The sequence below is a fragment of the Chlorocebus sabaeus genome, unplaced genomic scaffold (genome assembly GCF_047675955.1).
Source record: "Chlorocebus sabaeus isolate Y175 unplaced genomic scaffold, mChlSab1.0.hap1 unalloc_scaffold_388, whole genome shotgun sequence".
Taxonomy (NCBI): domain Eukaryota; kingdom Metazoa; phylum Chordata; class Mammalia; order Primates; family Cercopithecidae; genus Chlorocebus; species Chlorocebus sabaeus.
In genome coordinates this window covers 30411-52357 of record NW_027327690.1, presented here as the reverse complement: position 1 = coordinate 52357, position 21947 = coordinate 30411, and the positions used below count along the sequence as shown (strand labels likewise).

General features: G+C 50.3%; 1 long non-coding RNA gene and 1 pseudogene across 10 annotated transcripts; one reads left to right on the top strand and one right to left on the bottom strand.

The window, feature by feature from the left end:
- Positions 1 to 466: 466 nt before the first annotated feature.
- LOC119623765 (uncharacterized) lies at positions 467 to 13784 on the bottom strand. 10 transcript variants are annotated; one of them, XR_012092400.1, is made up of 6 exons: positions 13682 to 13784; positions 10995 to 11102; positions 3251 to 10465; positions 1640 to 1791; positions 1193 to 1314; positions 467 to 871 (listed from the first exon to the last, which is right to left on the bottom strand). It is a non-coding gene; the product is annotated as an uncharacterized lncRNA (long non-coding RNA). The 10 variants fall into 10 exon arrangements; XR_012092393.1 differs by having other exon boundaries at positions 10995 to 11879; positions 13682 to 13781; XR_012092399.1 differs by having other exon boundaries at positions 3251 to 7130; positions 8446 to 10465; positions 10995 to 13752.
- A 160-nt stretch (positions 13785 to 13944) lies between these two features.
- Positions 13945 to 20731, top strand: LOC140711239 (uncharacterized; annotated as a pseudogene).
- Positions 20732 to 21947: the final 1216 nt, after the last annotated feature.

Below are 21947 nucleotides of genomic sequence, written 5' to 3'. Positions count from 1 at the left end.
CTCCTGTCTTATGAAAGGGCCCGGGGAGCCTCTGGTTGGGGCCGTTTGACCTGACCGGAGGGTGAGGGAGGAGTCGGTAGAGGTGGGTGGGCCAGTGGAGGACTTTGGATTCGCCTTGGGGGAACTGGGAAGCAGACTGACTGTCTCCGATAAGGGTGGCTTTGTGGAGAGGAGAGGACAGGAGGGGAGGTCGTGAGTTTAGGGTCTCACAAGGAGCGGCCACAGATGGAAGGTTATGGGGTGGGGCATGTGGCAGGGCAGCCTTGTGCCAACAGACACACCCCGCCGAGGAGACCCAGGGACTCAGCTATGACAGCTGGAAGGCGGAGCATGTGAGCTGCAGCAGACACAGGCAGGTGGGGTAAAAGGAGAGTCTTCGCAGCAGTGCTTAGAATAGCAAAAAGTGGGAAAACCAGCAAAAAACTATCAATAGGAGATTAATGAATCCATTATGGCACCTGGAATGGAAGGAATTTTTGTCAGCGTTTAATAAGGAGCTTTGTGCTGGTCGAAAGTCAGGAGGTGCCCAGTACACTCAAGGGCAGTATTGAAGAGCTGAGTCCAGAGCAGCTCTGCACAGCAGATCCCCCTGGGGCCAGAGGGGCCGTTTGCAAATCCAAGCAGATCCGCTTCTTGAAGGTTTCTCCAACGGGAGCATCTCCCAGGATTGAGGCTTGCATGGGTGGCCTGTGTTATATATGCAATTTTAAATGATCTAGTTGCCACATTAAAGAAAGGCAGGTCCGGAGGGGGGGACGCTGGGTGCCATGACTCACGCCTGTAATCCCAGCACTTTGGGAGCCCAAGGCAGGTGGATCACTTGAGCCCAGGAGTTTGAGGCCAGCCTGGGCAGCATGGCGAGACCCAGTCTCTACAAAAAATACAAAACAATTAGTTGGATGTGGCAGTGCACACCTACAGTCCCAGCCCCGTGGGACATTGAGGTGGGAGGATTGCCTGAGCCCAGGAGTTGGAGGCTTCAGTGAGCTGTGACTGCACTGGTTCACTCCAGCCTGGGCAACAGAGTGAGACCCTATAAATAAATAAATAAATAAATAAATAAATAAATAAATAAATAAATAAATAAAGTGAGACCCTATCTATAAATAAACAAACTATATTTTCTATTCAGCCCACTATTTTGATAACAATCAGTTATTGTGTTATTAATATTTTACACTGTTTTCCATACTTAAGTCTTTGAAACCCAGTGTGTAAAGAATCTTCAAGTACATCTCCATGTGGACGGGACACACGTGGCCAGCGGCTCCTCTGAGGGACAGTGTGGTCACGGCGATGGGTGGCGTGTGCTGCCTGTACATAGAAGGTCCCCGTGTGAGTGTTTCTGCGAAGGCCCTGAGGGATGGGCAGGGGAGGGCCAACACCGTCCCAGCCACACAGAGGACCCTGGAATGCAGCAGGCTGCCAGCGCGCCCCCACCCCAGCCCCTCTGCTGCCTGAGCTCTTTCCCAGATGTCCACTTAGCTAACCTCCCTCACCTTCTTCCCTTTCCTTCTTTCCCCAAACGTCACTCTCAGGCAGGTCTGCAGGCTCTCCGATTGTCAATGGCAGCCCATATCCATCCTCCACCCTCTTAACACCCCCCACCCCACTTGCTATTTTTCTCCTCAGTGCTTACGGCCATCCACCCCTGGGCATCATGCATTTGTTCACTGTGTTTCTTGCTTTCGGGTCTCTCCTGATTGGAACAAGCTCCGCCAGGACCAGAGGCTTTCCATTTTGTCACCGATGCATCCACATAGCTCCCGGCAGAGATGGCGCTTGGGGCACCTGAGGTGGACAGTGGCTGGTGGTTGAGCCCTACAGATTTATCTCAAGCCCTCCCCTGACCCTACCGGAAGACACGGTGGTCTGCACAGTCCAGATAGTCAGAGAGGCCCCCCGGCTCGATGACTTTGAACCGGCGGGGCTGGGGAGGGGGGAACAGCACCGTCGACAGAATCCCCCCTTGGTATCCCACCTCCCCATGCCTACATAATCCCTGCATTATCAAAGGAGAGACCCCTAGAAGGAGGTTTGGCAGCAGGAGTGAGATCAGCGCAGTGTAAGCTCATTTTCTGACAAACCAGTGGGAGGAGTTGGCAAACTGACTTTCTCAAAAAGAATGTATGCATCGAAATTAGCAAGTGAATGATCAGCAGTGTGGGAAAATTCAGGAAAAGCAGTTCAGTGCTGTGAGAGAGGGCGAGGCAGGGAGCTTTATTACTCCAGACAACGGAGGAGGTAAAAGGATAGACCTAGATTATTTCACTAGAGTTCATCTATTCTTTTTTTTTTTTTTTTTTTTTTTTTTTTTGAGAGGGAATCTCGCTCTGTTACCCAGGCTGGAGTGCAGTGGCGCAATCTCGGCTCACTGCAACCTCCGCCTCCCGGGTTCAAGCGATTCTCTTGCCTCAGCCTCCCAAGTAGCTAGGACTACAGGCGCATGCCACCACGGCCGGCTCAGTTTTCTTTGTATTTTCAGCAGAGAGGAGTTTCACCCTGTTAGCCAGGATGGTCTCAATCTCCTGACCTCGTGATCTGCCTGCCTTGGCCTCCTAAAGCGCTGGGATTACAGGCGTGAGCCATCGTGTCCAGCCTATTCCTTTTTTTAAAAAAAAATACAATTTAGATTTTATCAGAATAGAATCCTAGGAAGCTGAGATTTGTAAACTGGGAAATCCATCTCCTCCAAGTAGCCAGGAAATAAGCCAGGTGACCTAAGTCATTCTTGCTAGGCCCTGGTGTGGGCCGGGGATGACTGACTCAAGGAAGAAGCTGTCTTGTGACTCTCTTACCTGCACTGTCGTTTAGTAAGAAGCTGTTAAAAAGTATATCATATGAAGAAAGTGATTTACTAATTGATCAGAGTAATAACCACATATTTCCTATGTAACCACTCCTTCATTATCTCCAACTTTATCTTTGGTTCTCATGACAAGATTATCACTTCCCAGAAAACTGGGTTTTTTTGCAAATTACCAGGAGGTGTTTTTCCAAATGGTAAGGTTCTTCTTTGGTGGGAAGATGTTTTCTCCTGGAAATCCTTAGGAAAGTTATTTGATTCTTGGGTTGGGCTCCCAAAACCAAAACAAAACAAGATGGATTATCCCCAGGATACCTGAGCTATAAGGACAATCTGTAGCTTGAGCGTGGAGTGAAAGACACTGAAACTGCCCTTTGTCCCAAATGGCTGTGTGCCGGGGCCCTAGAACAGCCCTAAGGAGGTGGTGAAACAGGTGACATTTACCTGTGAGGCTGAAAGCCCTCATTGCCAGGCTGTGAAAGTCCGCACTGCAGGTGTGCACGTCTTTATCCCTGTCCTGTGGGTGACAGAGCCTGCCAGTGAATGCTGGTGCATTTCCTTCTTGCTTTTCATCCACCCGTGTTCTCCTCCCTCCTAACCCCTCACTGAATGTTCCTGGGGCTTCATCAGGTTTCACCCTGCAGGGCCCAGCAGGAGGCAGCTGATTTGCAGTCCTCACCATTCAGAAGTTCAGAGGGAGGGCTTAGAACCAAACAGGCTCCACCCCCAGGCAATTAAATGAGCATCTGGCCTCAGCAGGCATTATTTTCCTTCAAGTTCCCATTGGTGACTCTAAGGCACAGGTATCATAATAGAGGAAATCAGGAAGTCTTGAAAGTTAAAAGGAAATAAAACTAGGGTTTACCCTGTAGCTTCACCACTTCACTAAGGTCGTTACCTTCCAGTAATCAGTTTATCCCCCTCAGAGCCTCAGCTTTCTCATACCTCCAGGGAGGTGTCAGGAGCTCTGCGGGCTTCCTGTGAGAATAATCCGGGCCTGGGCTCTAGCTGTGGGTGTGCAGTCAGCAAGGGACGCCCTACTAGGTCCCACCAAGTGCTGCCAGCCCCTGAGCTCAAGGAGGACACGTGAAGAAAAGCCCTTTGCAATGTAGGGCTCCATCCCACCAACGTGCAAGTGAATAGAAGTCCTTTCAAGACCTAGTATTGTGTATTTTTAAAAGTGTGGTGCCCCATCACCTGGAAATTGCTAGAAATGCAGGTTCCCAGGCTCCCTCTCCACCTGTGAAACCCTGGGGGTGGCCCAGCTACCTGGGGTGCCGCGGCCGCTGATGGTGCTCCTGCTGTGGGGCGGTGTCACTGTTCTTTCCAGGTGGGTACAGGTGGACCCAGGGGTGGGGGGTGGGGAGAATCCCACAGGGACTTCAGGGACTGAGTTTAGTGCTGGGGTGTGTTTCTACTCTGCACAGGAGTCTCCTGGGGTCACCTTGTGTATCATGTCCAGCTTTTTTTTTTTTTTTTTTTTTGAGACAGTGTCTCGCTCTATCGCCCAGGCTGGAGTGCGATGGCGCCATCTCCACTCACTGCAAGCTCCTCCTCCCGGGTTCACAGCATTCTCCTGCCTCAGCCTCCTGAGTCGCTGGGACTACAGGCGCCTGCCACCACACCCAGCTAATTTTTGTACTTTTAGTAGAGATAGGGTTTCACCACGTTGGTTAGGCTGGTCTTGAACTCCTGACCTCAGGTGATCTCCCCGCCTCGGCCTCCCAAAGTGCTAGAATTACAGGTTTGAGCTACCATGCCCAGTGGGCTAATTTTTAAGTTTTAGAGATGGGTTCTCACGGTTACTCTTGCTGGTCTCAAACTCCTGGCCTCAAGCAATTCTCCCATCTTAGCCTCCCAAAGTGCTTGAATTTGCAGGCATGAGCCAACACACCTAGCCAGAAATTGATCTTTCATTTTAAACTTCATCTAGAGATGTGACAAAAACCAAACGAAGTATTTGTTAAAATACTTTATAACCCTAGGTACAGTAATAGAGTAATCCAACTGACAATTTCACAAAAGTCAATTTTTGGCAACAAGTTCAAGGTTATACATGTTAATAAAGATAACACATTTATTCAACCAGAAGAAAAAGGTTACAATGACAGAATTTATCTTTTTCTTTACTATGTTGTCTGAGCTATGGTTAAGGTTTGGGGAACTAGTATCTTAAAGAACCTTCAGAAATTTCTCATTCTAGAATTTAGAAACAAATTTTACACTCTCGGGGTTGAGAGAATCCAGGAGCAATCACCACCCCTAGTGTCCCGATGCTACTCTCCAAAGGCCCTTCCCCACTAGCCACAGAAATCAGAGCTCCCTGGGAAACAGACAGTTGAGCCTCTGGAGGAGGAAGGCCTGGCTGTGCCTGCGTTAGGGAGGTGGGGATGGGGGCATACAAACCAAAGAAGTGAGACCAAAATGGGCCAACAGCTGTGGCAAATGTCGGCATAAAAATAAATAAATTCCATCTGATCACATGGTCTCAAATATATACATATACAGAAATATTTGTGAGGTCACAGTGGTACTAAAAAACAAAACAAAGACGACTGGGGGGAAAAAAAGAAGAAAAGAAAGAACTCTTTTCTCCATGTTGGGTGCAGTGGCTCACACCTGTAATCCCAGCACTTTGGGAGGTCAAGGTGGGCAGACTGTTTGAACTCAGGAGATCGAGACCAGCCTGGGCACCACGGCGAGACTCTGTCTCTACAAAAAACATTAGCAGTAGCTGGGCATGGGGGTGCACATCTGTAGTCCCAGCTACTCAGGTGGCTGAGGTGGCCCAGGAGGCTGAGGCTGCAGTAAGCTAAGACCATGCTATTGTAGTCCAGCCTGGGGGACAGAACCAGACCCTGTCTTTAAAAAAAAAAAAAGACAGCTTCTTCTGTCAACATTAGAGGTAGTTCCTGCACCACCCCTCCTCCTCAAACTGGACTTCCCAGGGAGAGCAGCCGCCCCTGCCTTTTCCACAGAACCATATTTCAAGATAACCCAAGAGCCCCAGCTGATGTGGAGCTCTTCTTTGAAGAAGTCCAGCAAACGAATGAAGAATTACAGAATTTGAAAACTTCACAAACTCTAATAAATGATTCAGGCAATAATCCTCAATGAATATGAAAACCATTAATAGGTTGATGAGGAATTATCACAGGACACCAGAAACTCAAGTGCACCAGATGGTCTGTGGCTGAAGGGAGAAAGCAGATCTTCACAAGACAGTGGCCGACTCTCAGCATGCACCCTGCTGGTGTGAGACCCCCCGGTGGAGGCAAGCAGGCCTCACACGATGGTAGGATGTGGCCATCAATGCAGAACTCCCCACGAGGGACTCTGCTTAAAAAGGCGCAGCCTGACTCAAACTAAGGCTTTGGATCTAAGTTCCAGTTCTCAGGAAACACAGGAACATGGCACCCAACACCACACAGGAGCAGCCAGGACACCTGGAAAGTGAGAGCGCCTGGAGGAAACCCGGCCTGCACACTCCTCTGCCGTCCCCGAGAGGGTGTCCAGGAGAGACCCGGGCTGATCAGGTGTGATCTGTGGGACCCTGTGCAGCAAACACTTTGGGGCCAACTAGAAAATGTGAATATGGAATAAGAAATAGGCAGTTTTATGAAAGTATGTTTTATTCTATTAAAACTGAAAATGGCATTAGCTCATGTAAGAAAAAATCATGTTTTCAGGTCACAAATTCAAATATTTAGTGGTAAATGATGACATTTATAATTTACTTCCAAAAACTTCACAAGGAAAAGGATATCTATTATGTGATAAGTGTTTAGGGGCTCATTATCCTAGTCTACTTTTCTGTATACTTGAAAGTTTTCATAATTGTTTTTATATAAACTAACCTTGCAAATGTTTTTACATTAGCATTTATATGTAAATTATTAGTGTTTTATAGGATACGTATAACTATATTATTACTATAATGACCTTATACTAGTGACATAAGAAACAAGCGATAGATCAGAAAGTGAGGATGTGATGAAGGTTCTGTGACTGCATCCACTATCGGAAGAGCACTTCTCCATGCCAAGGAGAGGCTCGAAGCTAAGCATTGCTAAATGTGAGAGACACCATGTCATGAAATTGGAAGAACACACACAAGTTAACTTTCCACAATCCACCATCAAACTTTTCCAACAAAATATTACCTAGCATTGCTTGGGTGATAGTGAGTGGTATGAAATTGCTTAAGCTTCTCCCACATAAGCTCCGGGATGCACAGTGGGTCACCCCTGGAGACCACTGAGTACGTGTGGTCGGGAAGAAGTCTATTTTGAAGGTGCTGGGGGAATATCCTCTCATTGTCTGTCTTGAAATGTGAAATAAATAAGAATATATACATTTAAAATAATACACACATACATTACTTACAATATAGCCAATTGATCACATTCTGGTGCATATGCCTGTAATACTTTGCAAATAAAACTGTTCTAATGGTAACAAAAAAAAAAAAAAAGACACCCCTGCAGGCATTGTTTAACACCGTATTCAATCACTCATCACCCATGCACAGGACCCAAGGATTGAGAACAATGGACTTTTTGATGTGTGTTGCAAATTGGAGGGATCACCAGGTCTGCCCACCAGCCAGGAGGGAAGTGGGGAGAAGCTCTCACCCTAACTTGAGTTTTAAGAAGGCTCCTTGGAAGAAAAGACCACCAAATTGAGAATGAAAGGTAAGAAATAGTTCACCAGCTGAGGGGGGCTACGGGAGTCAGAGAGCAGGCCACCCACAAGCCCCAGGGACACCAGCACAGGCAGGTTGTCAAAGTCACAAGGGGACATGAAGACACGGGCCCAGGACAGCAGCTCTTAATCCAAAATGGTCTCAAGGCTCCTTTACACTCTGAAAAATTAACCCATTTATGCCTGAGGTTGCAATTTTTTTGGTAAAAATTCAGACCTTGGCAATGACCTTGAGCTGTAGGATATAAATAACTCCCACAAGCTTAGGATTCCAATAATGGAACACGAGGCATAAATGGGTTTTAATGAGGACCCAAGCAGCTTTTGTTTATGTGGGCTTTTTTGCCTGTGTAGGTGCCTGTGTGTGTTTATATAATTTTTCTATATTCTAAATTAAAGCTGAGACATTTAAAAACTACTTATGCATTAAGGTAAGCCATCATTACATGATAATATAAATATGTTTGAAAAATATTTCTCATAACAAAGTAAAAAACTGACTACTTAGAGTGATGCTGTGTTGCCTTTTTTGCAAACCTCTGTAGTGTCTGGGTCAGAGGTGAAGCTGGACTCCCCCATCTGCTCTGTATGCAGCTTGGTGCGTGTCACACACCTCGCCACGCAGCCTCTAGAAAGTACACCATGTACTTGGGCAAGAATGAGTGAAAAAGACAATGTGTTGATAGTGGTATGAAAAGAGCTTTTCTCTCGCTGCAGATCATACACGGGGGTCGTCAGACATGGTCTGAGACAGCATCCTGGCCCTGCTAATCCCCTGGCTTCTGCTCACAGCACTGACCTAGCTAATCCAAGAACATGTCACCTATAATGAGAATATTATATAAAAATCAACCACCTTCCAGATGTGTCTGTATCATGGTTCTGTACATGGGTAAGGTAAGCTGAACACAACATTAAAAAGAAAGAAAACTTACAAACCCTCCCTTCATCTCACTAAAGACGACTCCTTTAAAGACCAAGGGTGTCTGGGGTCGCTAGGATTCTCGTGTTCCAGCCGCCATCCTTCCTGCCTGAGGACAAATAATTATAAGCTGACAGTGACTCAAATACTAAAGTCTGCATCAACTAGTTAATCACTCATGACATACCAGAAATCCAGCTCGTGTAAACATGGGAAAAAGGTGGCGTCCAAATACACCGAGAGGAGATTCTGAAGGTCCTTGGGATTTTGTGTGGAAAATGGATACAGAGTATAATCACTAGCTGGGTACAAATGAAAAGTGAAATTGTAAAATATAACAGATTTCTACTAAAATTATTGAGTCTCAAGCCTCATTTCCCCTTTGTCCTAGGACAGTAAGTTGTAGCTATTCTTGAGATGAGGCAGTGGCTCCATACTCTGGCCCCCGACCTTACTTTAGGTAAGCCTCCTGGTAAGTGTCCATACTTTTCGGTATGAAAGAAACTGTCTTCTCTTTCAGTCATGCCAGCCGGCCCTCTCCCTCAATCACATACCACGTCCCTGTGATCACAACACTTGCCACCCACTCCGTCCGGGTGCCATGAGTCACCTGGCCAAGCACACACAGCAAGTCGCTGGCAGAGGTGAGACCTCGGGTCTCCTCAGCCCAATCTAGGGAGCCTGCCATCCAACCACCATGCATAAGTGGCCCACTACGACCTGCATCATCTACCGCTGTTAAATTACTCGTTTCCAAGCTTACCGTACTTTGTAACAGATGATCAATGCATTTAAAATCAGCAGATACAGTGAGATGTCTGCTTTCTAACAATATATAGCTTTAATAATAATAGCGCTCATGGTAGCTATTTCTCAAACAAGAAACATGACTTATCATAAGTTTCTATGGCTGGACACAGTGGCTCACACCTTTAATCCCAGCACTTTGGAAAACCAAGGTGATATGGTTTGGCTGCGTCCCCACCCAAATCTCATCTTGAATTGTAGTTCCCATAATCCCCACATGTTGTGGGAGGGACCTGGTAGGAGGTGATTGAATCATGAGAGCGGTTCCCCCCATATTATTCTCGTGACAGTGAGTACGCTCTCACGAGATCTGACAGTTTTATAAGGGGCTTTCCCCTTCACTTGTCATTCTCTTCCCTGCCACCCTGTGAAGAGGTGCCTTCCACCACGATTGTAAGTTTCCTGAGGCCTCCCCAGCCATGCAGAACTGTGAGTCAATTAAACCTCTTTACTCTTTAGGTCATTCTTTATAAATTACCCAGTCTTGGGTATTTCTTCATAGCAGTGTGAGATTAGACTAATACACAAGACAAGAGGATTACTTGAACCCAGGAGTTTGAGACCAGCCTAGACAACAAAGCAAGTTTCCACCTACACACACACACACACACACACAATGAGCCAGGCGTGGGGGCACCTTGTCCCAGTTACTTGGGAGACTGAGGTGAGAGGATCGCTTGAGCCCAGAAGTTTGAGGCTGCAGTGAGCCCAGATCATCCCACTGCACTCCAGCCTGGGTGACATGGTGAGTACCAGTCTCAAAAATAAGTACATTTCTATAAAATTTGAAAAATAAAGGAGTGAGTTTATAGTACTGGCTACTATTAATAAGGACCTCACCCAGAGTGAGGTGTCTTTGCCCTCACTTTGCAGGATTTCACAAATGCTCTGAGTCTGTTGTCAGGACTCCCATGCCTGGACCTTGCCTGGGACCCCCTAGTCACTGCGCTGGTTCCCTTGCTGGAGCCCTGCCCAGAGGCAGCTGCTTTCTTACACCACCCTCTCCAGGAGCTCTTCCCTTTCCCCCCAGCAGCAGCAGCAGCAGCAGCAGCAGCTCCCACCCTTGTCCTTGGCCCTCCGCATGGCATCCACCATGTGCTTCCAGTCACAGCTGCATCAGTCTTTCTAGATGGTAAGTTGTTTTTTAAATTTGCTACAACATCAAGCATAGCACAGAGCCAACAGCTGGCCAAATATGTGAAGTGTGGTCATTTTTAGTTACTATGCTAAAAAAAAAAAAAAAAAAAAAAAAGGAAAAGACTTAAGCAAATAACAAAACAAAAATGAATCCATTTTAATATAAACCCAAGTAAGTATAAGTCCACAATTTCTTCTTTATAATTTTGAAACCCAAAAGGCTCAGAAAACTGAAAGATTCTGCAGAAGTTTAGAGCAAACTATTTGATGGCAAAACCTGACTGAACAGATCAGGGCACTGAGTCTTCGTGCTCACACTCAGCGAATCATCAGGTTTGGCTGCAGAAACCTGAGTGTGTCTGATGACAGACCCAGCTGGAAGTGTTACTCTCTCAAATCTGACAAGAATCAGGCTTCGCGGGATTCCAGGAAGGGACCGGGGGTCATTTCTCTTACAAGCTTTGTTCAGCCGAGTAGCCATCATGCAACAGGAGCTGGGCCAGGGCCTTGGGACACGAGGACAAGGCTAGTCTCCACCCTAAAGGGCCCGTACCTATGCCAGAAACCACACCTGCAATGTATGTGGATTTATGAGGAGGTGCCGAGAAGGACCCATACCTGGTTTATGGTGAATCCGTGGATCTTGTCTCCTAGTTGATAGTGTAGAGCCCTCTCACAAACCCGGTTACTGTTCCATCGCCACGCTCTGTGGTGTGCATGTCTAGACTAAAGGTCATCTAAGTTAGATGAGCTGCAGGAAAATTATCTGGCTAACATTATTCAGCCACATAGTGAAAATACTCTTACATGATAAAGATCATTAATTAGATAAAAATTAAATACTGCATCTTCCAAAATCTTGCACATTCCAGAAAACTAATTTCTGGTAAGACCCTTCCCATTTTAATGACCTTTTATCTTACCTAAAGCTTCAGTGTTGGAAACCTTTTCTTTATACATGTTCAAAAATAACTATAATACAATTATGGTTTAAATTCCCCTTAAGAAACTCTTAAACAAAAGGGCTTCTTTTCCTCACAGAATCCTCACAAGCCTTCAAAATATTGGAAGAAATTCACACTACAGTTAAATCCCATTACATGCCTACCGAATTGGTGAAAACTTTTTAAAAAGCCTAATATTACCAGGAGCTCTCACACACTGCTAGTCATACTGCTCTTATACTGCTACGTACACTGCTACCTGTCCCACAGGGAGTACAAAGTGGAACAACTTTGGAAAAACACTTGGCATTCTTTAGAAAGCTAAGCAGGCAGGGCATGGTGGTTCACACCTGTAATCCCAGCACTTTGGGAAGCCGAAGAGTTCCAGACCAGCCTGGCCAATATGGTGAAACCCAGTCTCTACTAAAAATACAAAAATTAGCCAGGCGTGGTGGCAGGTGCCTGTAGTCCCAGATACTTGGGAGGCTGAGGCAGGAGAATCGTTGAAACCGGGAAGCAGAGGTTGCAGTGGGCCGAGATCACGCCACTACACTCCAGCCTGGGCGTCAAAAAAAAAAAAAAAAAAAAAAATCTGAATACTGGAAATCCGTTCACCTCTTGGTCTACATCCTCCACACCTTACACTGCTGCACCAGCACTCACAGACAAGATTGTCAGCACAAACTCTGATAGTCCCAAACTCAACTCACCTGGAGGTGTAACGACAGCGAATGGATAAACTGCAGACTAATCATTCAATTAAAAAAAAAACTAACCAACAAAAGTGCCTACAACTGCATATAACAAAGATGAAGGTCACATAATGTTAAACAAAAGATACACACGATACAGTATTATCCTAAACAGGTATTATTCAAACAGGTAACAAGATACTGTCAGAATGCATAGAGATGGTAAAATATTTTTAAAAAGCAAGGACATTTCTGTATGATAGTGCTAATCTAAGCGGGAGGGAGAGGGTTATGAGCAGTTAGGGGAAATCTTCAGCTTGGTCATGCGGACACTTTTTTTTTTTTTTTTTGAGACAAGAGTCTTGCTCTGTTGCCCAGGCTAGAGTGCAGTGGTGCAATCTCGGCTCACTGCAACCTCCACCTCCTGGGTTCAAGCAATTCTCCTGCCTCAGCCTCCTGAGTGGCTGGGACGACAAGTGCTCACCACCACGCCCAGCTAATTTTTGTATTTTTAGTAGGGACGCGGTTTCACCATGTTGGCCAGGCTGGTCTTAAACTCCTGACTTCAAGTGGTCCGCCCGCCTTGGCCTCTCAACATGCTGCGGTTACCGGCGTGAGCCACCGCGCCCAACCTACTTCTTTTCTAATTATTCTCACCTGGATGAGATGGCTTACGCCTGTAAGCCCAGCAATGTGAGAGGCTGAGGAGGGGGATCACTTGAGCCCAGGAGTTCTAAACCAGCCTGGGCAACAGAGCAAGATCCCGTCTCTTCAAAAAAAAAAAAAAAAAAAAAAACACTTTATTTTCTCAAATTGTACTATATGTCTTACGGGCTTTTCTACATTAATATATCCCACCAAAATATTTTAAAGATATATACAGGGGAAAAGAAAACACCTATTCAGTCACTGTCAACATTATGAAGATATGCTGTAGTCAACATTTGCTTACTGATTTAGCAAATTTCAGAATTATGGGACAGAGACGCATTTTAAGAAGTTACTTATGAGCAAGGACATGATAGGAAACCCATGAGCGGTAAGGCCAGGGTCTCCCCCGAACTTTCCAGTAACCTGCTGCCAAACTCACGCCACGGACGCCCCGTGTCTCCCCCCGGCCTGGGCCGGCAGCGCTGAACTGTTACATTAAATACGGGCTCGTGGATTACCATGAGCACTAAACCGCTTCGTCAGTTTTTTCCCCCATAAACTGAGTCGTTAAAAAACCAAAAAAAGTTAAATTCCGGGAGGCTTCAGTTCTCTGAACACAGCCGGACTTTAAGAGTGGGCTGTGGGCGCCTCGGGTCTCTTAAGGACTCGGCCTCCAACAAAAATGAACTAGGAGCAAAGACACCAGCGAGAACCGCAACTGCCGGCCCCATTTACTACCCCCATTAAAGCCCACTCCAAAGGAGGGCCCTGCCGGGAGCGCCACGGGCAGACCCGGCCCCCAGCCCGGGGCATCGGCCCCGGGGTCCTCCGGCCTCAGAACCCCGGATGTGGGAGCCCAAGGAAGGCCCCGGCAGGGCCTCGGGGTGCGGGGCGCCCACAGTGCGGGGAGCTGCAAGGCTTGGGCGCAGGGACCCCTACGTCTCCGGCCCGCCCTGGACCTTCCTCTCCCGGGAGCCAGCACGCCGAGCACTTCTAGCCGCCGACCGCAGCGCCTCACCCGCCGCTCAGCCGCCTCAGAGAACTCAACCCCCTCCGCGCGCCACAGCGCCACATGGCGTAAGACCAGCTCGGGGCTGGCGAGGGACCCCACTTAACGCGACGTAGGGCGTGGGGCGGGGCTTGCCGTGACGGCCACCACTCCTATTGGTCAGCGCGAACGGCAACGTCCTCTGCGATAGGCTGTAGATGAAAAGGGCGGGCCTCCACTGCTCTGGGACGGGCGGGAGGGCGGTGCAGAGGGCGATGGGCGGGAGGAGCGGGGCCGACATGCCGAAGGAGGCGGCAAGGGGAGAAGCGTGCTCACGGGTAAAAGGGGCGCGGCCGGCTTGACGAAAGGGGCGGGGTGGGGCCAGCAGCAGGATGTGGACAGTAGAAGGAGGGGGAAGTGGGCAAGGGAGAAGTGGGACGTGGCGAGAGGCGTGTCTATGCAGATGAGTGGGGCCTGGTGAAGGGCGGGGCTGCGCGGGTGAAAAGAGGGGCTCCTGGAGGGCGTAGTGCTATGTTGCGCGGGGCTGTGCAAGTGATGGGAGGAGCTTAGTAAGGGGTGGCTCTTTGCAGGTGAGGAGTGAAGCCTCGTAGGCGGGGATGAGCTGGGCCTTGGGGATGGGGCTTGCAGGCGATGGGGTGGAGCCAGTGGGGCGGGGCTGCAGGCAAGCTGAGCCTTGGGGGCGGGACTTGCAGCGAGAGGAGGGGCCTTGTGGGGGCAGGGCTGGCAGAAGAGGGTGGGGCTTGGTGATGGACCGGGCTGTTGGAGTGAGGGTAGTGGCCTGGTCGGGGGCTGCCGGAAGCTGGGCCAGGTGTACAATGGTAATCCTCTCTGGACTTCGTCATGTGGCTCAGGCTGTGCCTAGCAGGGAGGCCAGCCCGATCGAGCTGCCGTCTGCACCCTGAGAGTGAGGGCTCCTTCCCCCAGCGCGGGTTAAAGTAGGGAGGCCGGTCCCCATCGAGGGTGGGGTCTCCACCCTTCCATCCTGACAGCGAGGGCTCCTTTCCCCAGCGCGGGTTAAAGCACCGTGTGTCCACCTGTGCAGTGGCTGGTCCAAATGTGCCCTGGAGGGCAGAAACCCTGGGTCCTGCCGCTGGTCCGGGGCGTCTGCTTCCCCTTCCTGCAGTTCCTGGGAGGGTCTGTGTGTCCAGGGGGCTCTGATCCCTGCCTCAGGACCACGGGTGAGGGGTCAAGATCGCCCACTTTGGAGCTGGCCGGGATCTTGGTTCTTTGGATCCTCGCTGTGTGGCTCTGGAGCAGTTCTGTCCTCAGGAGAGGGATCCTCACAGCCGCCTCTTGGACCCTAAGGAGAATTAATAGGACGACCCCCGGGTAGCTGCTCGTGGCCCTGTGCGGAGCCAGTCCTGTGTCTCCACCAGTTCCTTCCCTCTGTGCTCCCCCACACTGTCACATCGCCAGCCTTTATTTCCTTTTCCTTGGACCCAGGCAGCGAATGCCCAGCTGGCCTTGGCAGCCCCTTCTCTAATCTATCCTCAAATCACTTCCTGATGGACAGCACTGACCGGCCATTGGCGTGACCAAAACCCCACAAAATAGAACCCAACTTTCCTATTAAGCCGTGCAGAGCTGTCCCAGCCCTACTTCCCACAGGCTGTCCTCATTCACCATGGGATCCGTGGTTCTCACCTGGGGCTGGGGGTGCCCCTGGCATCCAGTGGGGAGTGTCAGGGATGTCCCTCCAGGCCCAGTACAGTCTCCCAGCCGGTGGCCAGCAGACAGCAGCACCCAGCCTGATGTCCCTGTGGCTTCCGGTTCCCCGAGGCCAACTGTGCTTTGCTGCCTCTTCGTCCTGTCAGACGGCTGCCCTCTCTCCACCTTCGCTGGTTAGCAGTGTTCCATCCATTAGAGCTCAAAGCACTGCCTCCCGGCAATGCAGCCCCTTCTCCTGGCCTGCCCTCTGCCTGTGCCCCGCCGTCTGCGCCATGTCTTCGCGGGCCCATCAGAGCGAGGCTCCCAAAGAAACGGAGCGGTTCCTGTTTGTGTCTCTGTCCCACCTTCTCTGGACCTGGCACCGTGCCCTTTGCCGACAGAGGTCTTGGGTTGATTGTCAGCAAAGCAGACAATTTGTATGGCTCTAAATGGCTGTGAACATGCTTGATTGGGGTATTTTAAAAATAATTGGATATGTAAACATTTGAGTGTGACACAGGTGGATTTTTGGGCGAATGGTCTTGTTCTTCAGGGAATAAACAGAGGCCCATCCACAAGGACCATTTCTGGCTGATTTATGGAACGCTGTTCTACCTGGTTAATTTTGAATGTTATCTCAGCCTGGGAGGTAGCTCAGCATGTGACGAAGATCACTGGTTTGAATCCTAATCTGCTCCTTAGGAGCTGCACCTTCCATGCCTTCGTTTCTTCCTTGGTTAGGTAGGAAAGGTATGAGCTACCTCAGAGTTGTGAGTGAGGCCTGCATCGAGTGACCGCATTAAAGTGCCAAGAACTGCACCCGGAGGGTTGATATTTAAAGATCTTTAAACATTCCGATGCTGCATTTTAGTACCCGGGTAAAACAGCAAAGTTATGACAGATGCAGATGCAGACCCTCGGTGAGGTGGGGAGCTGATGGCAGGAGGTGGATCACTGACCCTGTAACGAGGGCGTGGTCTGTTCGAGGCTGAACGAAGTGCACATCATTGCATGTACCACGGAGGTCCCTCTCGTGAAGTCCTGGAAGGGTCCATGTGGCTGAGCCGTGTGGTCTGTCCATGACGTCCGGCAGGAGCAGAGCTTTCGGGTGCAGCCTTGCTCTTGTGCGCACAGCCCTCAACGGTCTCAAAAGTCTGAGGCTTAAAGCAGGCTTGGGGTTTCCTTACACCTCCTGGACATCTAATTTGCCTGGCAAACATGTTTTTCTTGGGTGTAAAGGTGAAGGAGTGGGTGATTCTGGTGAAAGTGTACTAATTACTGCACTTCTGGGTCAGTGGCGCTTGGTTGAAGACACTATCTGCCCTGGATGGACATCTCTGGGGTGGTGAGAACCAGTGGCTGGATGTCGTGGGGTTGCCAGGAAGATGCTAGCTTTTTCCTTTTTCCTCAGTAACAACACCCTACTTTGTTTAGGGAAGCAGCACACCCAGCTGAAAATCCAATTCTCTTGCACGGCAGAGCGGCTGGTGACACAGGTCCAGATGCTGGGATGCTGATGGGGGGTCCTGGAGTGGGAGGTGTCAGGAGGCTTTCCCGACCCACAGCAGCCCTGGACTCTTGTCCGGCCTTCTTGCCCGAGGCATGACCCCTGTAGGGAAAGCAGCTTCGGGGGCCCGAGGGCCAGAAGGCAGAGTCCTGGTGTGTGGGGCAGGCCTGGGCCAGGCTCCTCGGAGGATGTCACAGAGCTGCTGCCCATGAGGGGACCACCCACCTCTGAGCCCCATGCAGATTTTCCTCTGTAGCCGAGCGAAATCCTGGTACGGTGAGTGAGGCAGTCAGAGGCACCTTTTGTGGAAGGAGGACAAAGCTGGAGAGAAAGAGGTTTTCCTAAAGGCACAAGGCGCTGATACTGCATTAGGGATAATTCCTAGAAGTGTGGTTGCTGGTGGGTGGAAAACTGTAGCCAGAGAATAAGTGGGAATGGCCCTTGCTGGTATTTAACTGATTTGTTCACGGATGGTCTGAACAGTTCTAGTGAAAATAATATTTTGGACACAGATGTTTTCATCCTGCCTCACAAGCAGCATGACCGTGGGCTCTTCCATCCTTCCTGGGTGACAGTGAGGGTCTCAGGCCCTTCCGACCCTGTGTTAGCATTTCCCCAGGGTGTGTGTCCTGTCCTGAATAGGCTGGAATGCCTCTGGGTATAGCTGAGCCTCTTGAAAAGGGAAGAGTCATGTGACGTGCTCTGGGTGAACAGGAAAATGAGGGAGGACAGGGAGAGGGGCCCGGAGGTGAGGAGGATGGTGAGCAACACTGGGGACAGGGGACAGAGGGTAGCACCAGGGATGGGGGGACGGAGGGTAACTCTGGGAACAGGGCGGAGGGTAACACCGGGGACAGGGGATGGAGGGATGGAGGGTAACACCACTTCTCCAGGCTCCTTTGGGGGATGCTGCCGCCTCTCACACACCAGAGCGAAGTCAACAGGCTTCTGTCCCCAGGAGCCCCAGAGCCTGGCAGCTGGGATTGGCCCAGTATGAACCACCGTTCACTGGCTCTGCACCTTGGGACAGGCTCCCTGGTGTTTCCACCCTGTTTTCCCATCTGGACAGTGGAACCCTGAGTGTCCCCGTCACAGCTGTACCCAGAGCCCTGGACTCCAGCATGTCATAGGCACTCATTAGCGTTTCTTTTGTCGTGGTCCGCAGACGAAGTGGCTCTTTCTTTGTGTGTTCACAGCCCTCCTGCTCACTTTAGCTTCTGGGAACACTTTTTAACATAGCTTCGTATGTGGGGAGGACTCAAGTGATTAATTGAATGTTTTATCAGGTGCGGTTCTTCTGTTTCCTAGTTTTGACACTGGGAAACAATGTCCCCATTGGTGAATTTTCCAGGGACTCCTGTGGTCAGCCTCACGGTTTCACTCTGTCACTTTCTAATGCAGTACTCTTTGGGAGTCTTTTCAATTAAGCACCGTCATTTAAAAATAAGTTTTATAATATGCAGTTTCAGATTAATTCTTTACCTTTGTGTCTCAGGCAGTGGCTCCTCACCTGTGAGTCGTCAGAAAGTTTCACGCAGTTTTCCAGGGCGGCCTTTGCATTTACTGGAACTGTTAAGAGCTCCTTCCTGCTTCCCGTGATTGACACGCAGTGCACGTGAGGCCGTGCGTGGCTTAGCGTCTTCTGAGGGTTTACAGGGCACTTTCTGTTCTTCCCCACGCCGGCTCTGCTGTGCCGAGTATTCGCTGCGGGCAACGGTCACACTGTCTGGCACAGGCCACCGGGCAGACTTCACGTAGTGGAGCCTGCAGAATGGCAGAGCCCGGCCTCCTCGCCGCCCTTCACAGGGAGCAGAAAGCGCAAGCCTGTGATCAGAGCTGTGCTAGCCCAGAAAGCCTCCGAACAGGTTGAATTGAGGAATCGGCTCCTACCAACTGCCCATGTTTAGGATGTGTTTGAGTGTTTGTGATTTTTCCTGCACTGAAGCTACTGGGCTGGCTCTGAGTCACCGTCACGGGACTTCACTTGCCCCCAACGGGAAGCGGCGGGGGTGGAGGGCCGCACAGAGGCTTGCCGCCGTGATAATGAAGGGCTTGTCGCCTCTTGGGACAGCGAGTTCAAGCTCTTTGTAATTGTCAGCGTAAAGAGTGACCCGCTGAGGACACGGCTATAATTCAGGGTGGCATGGTTGATTGTCATCGTTGATATCAGGTGCCTGCCTCTAAAATGACGGTACCCGTAGTGCGGCTCCAGGAGGGCAGCTCCTGCCAAACACACGTGCTCCTGGGCCCCTGCAACCAAGCTCGTGCTGCCAGCCACGCCTGCAGCTGTGGGTGCAGCGGGATCTTCATGGCACTGAGCGCCTCCGTCCTTTGCTTGTGAGGCCCAGCCCTCCGTCCCACCTGGTCCCCAGTGCGGCTCCTCCCTGGGTTCTCCCAGCCCCGTGCAGACCTCCGTCTTCACAGCTTCCCTAGTTTTCTCGTGGGCGCCCCAGGTGGGTGCCTGGGCAAGGTTCTTGTGTTAGTCGAGTTCTCTCCAGCCTTCCCTGGCTTGTGGCAACAGCAGGTCCCTTCAGATGAGTCAGCCAGCTGTGTGCCTGCATGTTCAGGATACCTATTAGGGGCCTTTCTCAGGTCAGAGCAAGACGGACTCTCACCTCCTCCGTGGAACTTTGGAGCCCGCCCTGGAGAGACTCCAGCCACGTCCAGAGGGGCCGCCCAGGTCCCCGCTGTCTGGTGGGAGTGACTTCTGAGCCACTCGAGGCCCCACTTTGTGTTCCTGCACCCCACAAAGCCACTTAAAGCGCCATGTTCTGATGCCGTGTGCCTCTGGAGTGTGGCACACAAGCCTGGACGGGGATCTGAGCGGTCGCTGCCTTCCTCAGGCTGCGCTTGTGTTTTGGGTCCCCTGGAGCACTCGTGGCTGTGATTCTCACCGCTGTCTGGGCTCCCCTAGACAGTCTCACCCGCAGCCTGAGGGCCACATCGGCAGCCACTGAGGAGCCGGCAGGTCCGGCGTTGGTCTCACTCAGTCCTTCTCGACTTTGGTGACAGAGGAGACAGCAAAGCTTCAGCTGGGAGCCCCAGGCCTTCTCTGCTTGGGGCCTTGGAACTGAGATAGCACAGATCCTGCCATCCACATGCTGGGGGCCCCGCTGTGCCGCTCCCTCCTCTGGTCAGGGGCCGCGCCCTTGGGTTGGGCAGCTCCGGGTCCTCGCACTCAGGGGCTCAGGGTGGGTGTTGGATGCAGAGAGGAGAAGGGCGGCGGTTTGAGCCCAACTGTGTTGGTTTCATCTTCTGCCTTTTGTCCCTAAGTACCTTTGCAAAGTTTTCCAAATGAAAACTCAGAAGGTAATTTTAATGACTGGAATCTGTGAATTCCATGGAAGCCAAGTCTGTCCACCTCTTTCAGCCACCTCACTTCTCCCCATTGGGGCTGATTTTGGCAGCATTCATAGGGGCAGGGACGCAAGGGGTGGTGGCCAGCCCTCAACCCTGCATTCCTCCCCTCCTCCCCTCAGCACCACAGCATTTCGGTGTCATCCCCTTCCCTGCACGCGTCCTCATGAAAACCAAGTGTGGCTGGAGGGAGACGCCTGAGCCCGCTCCCGTGACCTTCCCGGCCAGCTCGGCTGCAGCGGCCCCTCGGCAGGCATCTGTCTGGTGCTGCCTCCGTGCTCCTCCCGTCACCTGACGCTCGTGCTCCTGAATCTTCACGCGTGTGCTCCGTGCAGCCACGTCACAGGCTCCCTGGAAATGGAGACAGTGTCTCACGCCGGTCAGAATGCTCTTCTCTGTCCACTGAATAGTCCAACACGGAATCATTCCTCTATTATTATTTATGCTTTGTTATGTAGAACTGGAATGAAGAAAAAGTGAATTTAGACATTACAGCCCTCAGGTTGAAGCTGGGTAATTGCATTAGGGAATTAAATGAGAGCATTTGAGCTTCTTGAGTCCTAATTCTACATCTTCGTATCCCCATTACCCCCTACCCAGTGTCTAACACAGCTCTTGGTCTAGGATTTTCTTGATAAATGCTTATTGAATTGAACTGGACTGAGTTTAACATTCCCACCCAGAGTTAGAAGCCAGTCCCTGAGCAAATTGCATTGAGAACGTGAGTTTGACGTTACTGTGGTAAGGGGTATCCTACACAACATAATTCCTAGTCAATATCAGGTATTTAGTCAAATAGACTTAAGTATAGAGAGGCATTGGCCCATCTGGCAAAAGGGCAAGGCACGGTGCTTTAGATCCAGGTCCCCAATATCAACTATGAAAATAAAATGTTGTCAACTCCAATTACAGCCCTGTCCTCAGCTGGTCACTGTTTACACTAACAATTATAAACAGCTTGAACTTGCTGTCCTGAGAGGCAACACACCCTCCATTCTCTCTGCAGTGCAGCTGCCTTGGTGGATGGAACATGCCCCTCTTCCCTCCCTCCCTCCCTCCCTCCCTCCCCCCCTTTCTCCCTCCCTTCCCTTCCTATCTCCCTCCCTACCCCTCCTCTCTCCCTCCCTACCCCCTCCTCTCTCTCTCCCTCCCCCTCCTCTCTCCCTCCCTCCCCCCTCCTCTCTCCCTCCCTCCCCCCTCCTTCTTCCTGTCTTCTCTCACCTTTCTCCCTCCACCTTCTCTCCTGGGTGAGGCACAGAAGAGAAGAGACCTCAGGAATCTTCTGCTTCATCCAAGCAGCTTGGGGGCAACATCAACAGCTGCAATTTGGCTGTCCCAGCAGGTGCCTCAGGGCAGCCTTTCTAATGGGAATCCTGGAATCATGTCTTTCCTTAATGTGTCCTAAAGGCTGGAGGACATGAAGTGAAACAATGCTCCATGCTCAGTCCTGTGATTTTGTGTATTTATTGGACTTACTTTGAAATTAAACTAAATGATACCCAAGGTAGAGCATTAAAAAAAGAAAAAACAGGCTACAGTGTTTGAAAAACAAACAAAATCATTTGGTTTGTTGGTTCTTAGACCTTCACAGGCTCCTAGGTCACACGTTTCAGTTTCTCAGTGAGTGACATTCTCTCCGGAAGCTGTGTCAGCCTCTTGTTTAATGATATCAGCCACAGCAGAAAGAAGCACTCCATAGGCCCCGTGCTCAGCACCTTGGCATGAGCTCCTGCCATCTTCTGTTCATGCTCATCACAGCTCTGT